The sequence below is a fragment of the Protopterus annectens genome, chromosome 15.part0 (genome assembly GCF_019279795.1).
Source record: "Protopterus annectens isolate FY-2018-M chromosome 15.part0, PAN1.0, whole genome shotgun sequence".
Taxonomy (NCBI): domain Eukaryota; kingdom Metazoa; phylum Chordata; order Ceratodontiformes; family Protopteridae; genus Protopterus; species Protopterus annectens.
The window spans coordinates 226373297-226380731 of NC_056749.1; the positions used below are offsets into that span (position 1 = coordinate 226373297).

At 40.0% G+C, this 7435-nt stretch overlaps 1 non-coding gene across 1 annotated transcript; it reads right to left on the minus strand.

The window, feature by feature from the left end:
- Nucleotides 1–7142: 7142 nt before the first annotated feature.
- TRNAT-UGU lies at nt 7143–7215 on the minus strand. The gene has a single exon. It is a non-coding gene; the product is annotated as a tRNA-Thr (tRNA).
- Between the last annotated feature and the right edge of the window lie 220 nt (nt 7216–7435).

A 7435-nucleotide genomic window follows, 5' to 3' on the forward strand; every position in this document is an offset into this window, starting at 1 on the left:
CAAATTAAAGCGCAGTTAACAAATAAACTTTTTTTAATTAAAGTGAAATAAAATAAAATAAACCAAAGGCAAAAGACATTAAACAATCCACGTATGCAAACTCTAAATGAAAAAAATCAATCAAAAATGATTACAGAGTAGCAGTCACAGAGCACTGGTATCTCCATAACGTCAGCCTTTCTTTTTCTGCTTTCCTTAAATAAAAATACTACTTCTTAGTTCATCCAGTAAATCTGCTAGATTTTAATGTCTTTCCAAACAGAATGCATCACAAATCATGGCTAAGTAGCCTTAACACATTTTTTTATTCAAAGTGAAAACATAATTAAATAATAGAATACTGAATTTAAATAAAACAAACTGAAATAAAACAACCAAAAAACAGGGGAAACAATGCAAGTATGCCAACTATGAGAAATCCAGAATACTCACAAAGCAGCACTCACAAAACAGTGACAGGTCCAACAACATGGTTTGCCATAAGACGCATAGACTTTTACAAATGGGCTGCTTTCTGAGTGGTTTTCTGCATAAATTCCAGTTATATTACAGTCTTATCAAAATCATGTTAGGCAATTTTGTGGTATTGATTGTATTAGTGCTGTGAGGGCTGCATTTAAATGTTTTATGGTTAATTGTAATTTCAATTTAGTTTAATTTGAATATAGGTTTCTGAATTCATGTTAGGGTTTCTAATATTTTTTTTTGATTTTTTTATTGTGGTCTGTGTTTTTTTTTTTTTTTTTTTGTGTTTGTTTTAGTTTTTTTTTCATTTTATCAAAGTTAGATTGCCTTTTTAAAAGTTTGGTATAGATGGTTAGTATTGCTTTCGCTGGGTGTATGTATGTTGGTTTTGTTTGTATACTGTGTGCTGTTTCTTTTTTCATTTTAGTATAAATGGGTCGGTTTTGTTAAATGATGACATGGGTAGAGTTGTGATAAATATTTGTTTTGGTGGGTAGGAATGTGACAGAAGTTTGCATCTAACACATAGAGATTTTTTAATCATTTATGTTTTCTGTGTCATGTTAAGAAATATGTGGGTTTATGTGTGTGTGTGTGTTTGTGTTACCTGTCTGCTTGTCTGTCTGTGGGTATTTTTTGTGGGTATCAGTATTTGAAGCAGGCTTGCATCCCTCTTACACTGCTGCCATTGTAGTACTGGCCTCATCACAAACTATATTTTGTTAGTAACTCAGTGGACCATTTTGTCCTACTGGTGCACTTCTGTAATTGATACATAACATAGATTCTGCACACAGTTTAGGTGCATATAAAACCTGTCTGTGAAATGTAGTAGTGTTGTTACTGATGGTGTATAGATTATTTAAATAAGAAATGTTCAACTGCAGCTTTCTTGGTACATGGTGACATTTTAGTCCTGCAGTCACATGTGTAGTTGTCTCTAAATCAGGAAATTTATTATAATTTTCAGTTTTCAGCTCACAGGCATATAAGGTGCAGCCCACATCTCTCAATTTTGCCATTTGTCTCTGAAGGGGTTAAGTAATTAATTAAATGTCAAAGTAGAAAAAGTGTGTGCTTTGTTTTAGTATAACTGTGGTTAACTACTATAAAGTCTGGTATGTGTGTGTGTGTGTGTGTGTGTGTGTGTGTGTGTGTGTGTGTGTGTACATGGGTGTCTGTGTGTGTGTGTGTAGGTCAGAAGATATCTAGGCTACCAAATTACACTGCCTAGTAGGGAAGCACTTCAGCCACTGAATCTAAGAGTGCAGTGTTTGCTTCAGAGACACGATAATAAGCCACTAACAAGATGCTGCTCTGTACAGCCTTGGTCTACCCTCGAAGTGCAGATTATCACTGTCATATTATTGGGCAGTATGGCATTGCCCAATTAACACTGGCATTGATAATCTTGATAATCTTTCTGACTCTTGTAACTGCTTAACTAACTAACTAACTAACTAACTAACTAACTAACTAACTAACTAACTAACTAAATAAATAAATGTGGGTGAACTTTGTACATTATCCATGTGATAAATTAGAATCGTCCATAGAGCAGAAAACTGGGAAGGGACAGAAGGAAGGGAAGAGACTTGGAGAAGGGATGACTATGCACTTTTTGGCATTTAGCTTCAGGCCATGGCTCTGCACCAGTTATCTGTCTCTATGAGACCATTTTGGAGGATGCTTGTGTCAGTGGGCGAGTCGATTATGGCCCAGAGTTTGCAGTCATCTGTGAACTTGGTCAGCCAAAGTCCTCCTGTGTTAGCCTGTACCTCAGAGAAATATATACCGAACAAGAGAGGTCCCAGGACTGAGCCTTGTGGGACGCCACTTGTAACTGGTTTAGAGTCTGACATGGCACCTGCAATTCAGACCATGTGGGTTCTATCCCTAAGCCAGTTTGCAACCCATCTTGTGACATAGGGGTTGATATTTAAGCTGGTGAGCTTGTTTAAGATGCCCGAGTGGGGTATTGTGTCGAAGGCTTTTGCGAGGTCAAGGTAGGCTGTGTGGACTACCTTCCCTTCATCTATGGCCTTGGTGACTGTTTCAAAGAAGTCGACCAGGTTCAAGAGGCAAGATCTGCCCTTAAAGCCGAATTGGGTAGGATCCAGTGTTTGGAGGTTCCCAATGTCTTTGTTTATGAGTTCCATGATGATATGCTCCATAGCCTTGCAGACCAGACTAGTCAGGCTTATAGGGCGATAGTTACCAGCGTCCATTGTGGCACCACCTTTATGGAGTGGGACCACTGTTGCTGCACGCCATTCTTTGGGTATATATCCTGTTGTAAGGCTGAGACTGAACAGAGGTTTTAAGTGAGGGTTCAGTTCTTCTTGGAGCTCGTGTAAAATGCAGCCTGGGACACCATCCGGTCCCATAGATGCTGTGTTTTCTGCTTTGGAGAGGGCAGCTCTCACCTGTGCGTCTGTGATGTCAGGGGGGCTACACTTTGTTGGGACAGTCATTTGCACGTTTGTGGGGGGGAGGGAGGGGGGAGAAGTTTGCACTGAACCTGTCTGCCAGGATGTTGTCAATGTCTGTGGGTTCAATGTGTATCTTTTGTCATTTTGCACTAACTCAGACCATATCTGGGAGTTTCCACCCAAGTTCCTGACATAACTAAAGAAGGCCTTATGATTATCTTTAGGGTCTTGTGCAATTTTTCTTTAGAAGCTAGCCTTGGATGCTTTTATGAGGGATCGTAGTTTCTTGCTAGTACTGATCAGAGTTGCCTTCCCTTTTTGGGATTTTGCTCTATCCTTTAGTAACTTCCTCCTTCTGTTGTATAGCCTATTTATGGCTGGGGTCCACCAGACAGGTCTCCTGCCTTTGGAGGAGTGTGTATTGGTTTTGTTTGGGATAGCACGATCTATGCATTCCTGTAAGTATCCATAGAATGCATTTGTAAGGGATTCTGCAGTTTGGTTCGTAATTTCCACTGTCCCGGGGGCTTTGTAGGATTCCATCTCAGTTCTGAGAAGTGTAAAGTTTTAGAAGTTTTGACTGTGGTTTCCTTTGCTGGGGGTGGGGACGGGATATGGACATCCATAGTGATTAATTTATGGTCAGATCTTACTAAAGAAGGGTATACCTCAGGTATAGAACATAGAGTACCCATGTTGGTGATAATCAGGTCCAATATGTTTTCCTCTTGTGGGAGTGGTGACCAGTTGTTCCATAGCATTTGAGTTTATAAATTCTAGGAACCATTGGGCAAGGGTGTTGGGGCTTGAGTAGTGCTCCCAGTCTATGTTTGGTTAGTTGAAGTCACCCAATATAATGGTGTTTGGAGAGACCTTCATATTCTCCAGTGTCTTCAGGAAAGCTGAGTGGGGTTCCTGAGTTTGGGAGGGTGGTCTGTAGCAGGCTACAAACTGGGAGGCAGTTTTGCCCACTGTTAGTTGCACATGGATGGTCTCAGATGCTTCTTGCAGTGCCACTAACCTGGAGGTATGGGTATCTTTGAATATGGATACTCCCCCTCCTCTTGTGGTTCGGTCCAAGTTTTGCGGCTGAAAAGCGTGGTATGAGGTATAACCTGGTAGTGCTGGGGTGCTCTCGGGAGCCTTGAACCAGGTTTCTGTTACTGCACAGATATCGATATTCTCCATACTGAGGAGAGCCTTGAGTGCGTGCATCTTGAGGTTTAGACTTCTGGCGTTGAGCAGCATTACCCTTAGTTTCTTTTTCCTTGTGTTGTCTAAGGAGGTGGGTTTGTCTTTTGAGCCTTGCCTAAAAAAGGCACTATGGGGGTGGCAAGAGCCTTTGCCAGTATTCAAAAACCCAGGGGTGACAGGTGCAAGCCGTCCCTAGCGAAGCAACGTGGCTTGTCGAGCATGTCATCCCAGGCTGACAGATACTGGATCCCCTTTGAGTGACACCAATACTTTAGCCAATTGTTAAAATTGATCATTTTGTCTTTATACTGTGGTATCATTCTTGGTGAGGGTAAGATGCAACTCAAGGTCAGGGTCATGCCAGCCTGGGTTACATGATCAGAGAGCTCTCTTTTCATGTAATCCAGGGAGGTACGTCTCAGGTCATTCACATTTTAAAATCGTTTTTTTCTTAAAACTTGCATTTTATCTGTCTCTGGCCTAGCACTCAAGTGTGGGGTCATTTATTGCTCTGTTCTAACTAGTTGCTACTTGTTTATCTTTATCTTTAAACAAAAACAAAAAAAATCTTGCTTTTTTCCCACTTTCTGTATTTTAAAAAAAGTTCAGTTACAGATTTGCTGTTCTGAACTGTTTGTAAGTTTCTTGGAGGCCATTGCTTGCTTGGGCTAAAAGAAAGTCTCTGTGTTCATCAGTGTAAGTGGTAGACACTGAACAGCCTGCCTGCCCCTGTGGGAGTGGTTACTGCCTAGAAACTGTAGTTTTATTGGCCATTTTGGGTCAGTTCCAAACTCCTTGATCTCTCTCTCTTAAAACTCGGCAGCGCCGCTAAATCGGGTTTAAACTATTCTCGGCTCCACAAAGTCTGCTCTTCACTTTTTCCCTTAGAACTGTTCCAAATCTCAACGTAAGCATTTTCTTTCTAAGGCCCAGCAGTAGCTCGTATAAGTATCTTATAAGTAAGCACTAATAAACTAAGCATTACACCCACTTATACTCCCTTTAAGTACCTGGCTCCCTATTGGTCCTTTTTGATAAAGTCATAAGTAGTTCCTCATACTATTCTGGCATGTCCAAAAGTCAGTTTCGGGTTTACTCTCCAGTCCAACTGGTGAATATGAGAATCTTGAGGCAATGTTACAACTGCCTTATATACACAGACCACCCTCTCCTCTTCCAAACAAGCTCAAATATATGTGAGAGATGCAACTATATAGCTAAACTGGAGGCTAAACTCTCTCAACATAGTACTGGCACGGTCAGTCTGGAGGAGAAGGTAATCACACACACTACAAATCCAGTCTCACATAGATCTATCGCAACAGCAAACCAAACACACAAAAACATACTCGGAGGCTCTGATTAAAAATCTGCCCAAGCAACAGAGGCCTCCAAAGCAGACATCCAAGCAACCACTACCCCACAACAATACCCACGTATCACATAGTCCACAAAGTCAGTGTGCCACACAGTCACAGCCCTTAAGGCTAAACAACACACCTAATACACTTGTAATAGGTGACTCTATTGTCAGACACACTGACGTCCCTATCACCAGGCTGAACAAGGTTAGTATTGCTTTCGCTGGGTGTATGTATGTTGGTTTTGTTTGTATACTGTGTGCTGTTTCATTTTCCATTTTAGTATAAATGGGTCAGTTTTGTTAAATGATGACATGGGTAGAGTTGTGATAAATATTTGTTTTGGTGGGTAGGATCGTGACAGAAGTTTGCATCTAACAGATATAGATTTTTTAATCATTTATGTTTTCTGTGTCGTGTTAAGAAATATGTGTGCTTATGTGTGTGTGTGTTTGTATTTCTGTTACTTGTCTGTCTGTGTTTGTGTTGGTATTTTGTGTGGGTATCAGAATCTGAAGCAGGCTTGCATCCCTCTTACACTGCTACGATTGTAGTACTGGCCTCATCACAAACTATATTTTGTTAGGAACTCGGTGGACCATTTTGTCCTACTGGTGCACTTCTGTAATTGATACATAACATAGATTCTGCACACAGTTTAGGTGCATATAAATCCTGTCTGTGAAATGTAGTAGTGTTGTTACTGATGGTGTATAGATTATTTGAATAAGAAATGTTCAGCTGCAGCTTTCTTGGTACATGGTGAAATTTTAGTCCTGCAGTCACATGTGTAGTTGTCTCTAAATCAGGAAATTTATTATAATTTTCAGTTTTCAGCTCACAGGCATATAAGGTGCAGCCCACATCTCTGAATTTTGCCATTTGTCTCTGAAGGGGTTAAGTAATCAATTAAATGTCAAAGTAAAAAACGTGTGTGCTGTGTTTTAGTATAACTGTGGTTAACTACTATAAAGTCTGGTGTGTGTGTGTGTGTGTGTGTGTGTGTGTGTGTGTGTGTGTGTGTGTGTGTGTGTGTGTGTGTGTGTGTGTGTGTGTGTGTGTGTGGAGGTCGGAAGATATCTAGGCTACCACATTACACTGCCTAGTAGAGAAACACTACAGCCACTGAATCTAGGAGTGCAGTGTTTGCTTCAGAGACACGATAATGAGCCACTAACAAGATGCTGCTCTGTACAGCCTTGGTCTACCTTCGAAGTGCAGATTATCACTGTCATATTATTGGGCAGTATGGCATTGCCCAATTAGCACTGGCATTGATAATCTTTCTGACTCTTGTAGCTGCTTAACTAACTAACTAACTAACTAACTAACTAACTAACTAACTAACTAACTAACTTACTAACTAACTAACTAACTAACTAACTAACTAACTAAATAAATAAATGTGGGTGAACTTTGGACATTGTCAGTGTGGTAAATTAGAATCATCCCTAGAGCAGAAAACTGGGAAGGGACAGAAGGAAGGGAAGAGACTTGGAGAATTGAAAAATAGGAGAATTTTAGTTATAATAAGGATATAAAAGATCCCAAAACAGCTATAATCAAATGAATTTAGCTAGGAAAGTATCTGGAATATTGGAATGTGAAGGGGTAGAAATTGGTAACTTGTTTTATTTTTCAGTATTTTCTAAGAACCTTATGACTTAATTAATTTTTAAAATAATCTAGCAGGCCCCAGCGAGATTTGAACTCGCGACCCCTGGTTTACAAGACCAGTGCTCTAACCACTGAGCTATGGAGCCTTTAACAGTTTTAATTTTAAATGGTAATACTATTATTCTTCAATAAGAACAAATTGACAAATTGTGTACTTAAATTGCAAGCATAAGGCTTTCTTTCTGGGTATGTTTATGACATCATGCCATCACTGTATTATGAATCATCTTATACTCTAGTTAATACAAACATATAAATAAACCTGAACAGCAACAAAACTGGTGAATGGAGAGTTAGAACGGGGAC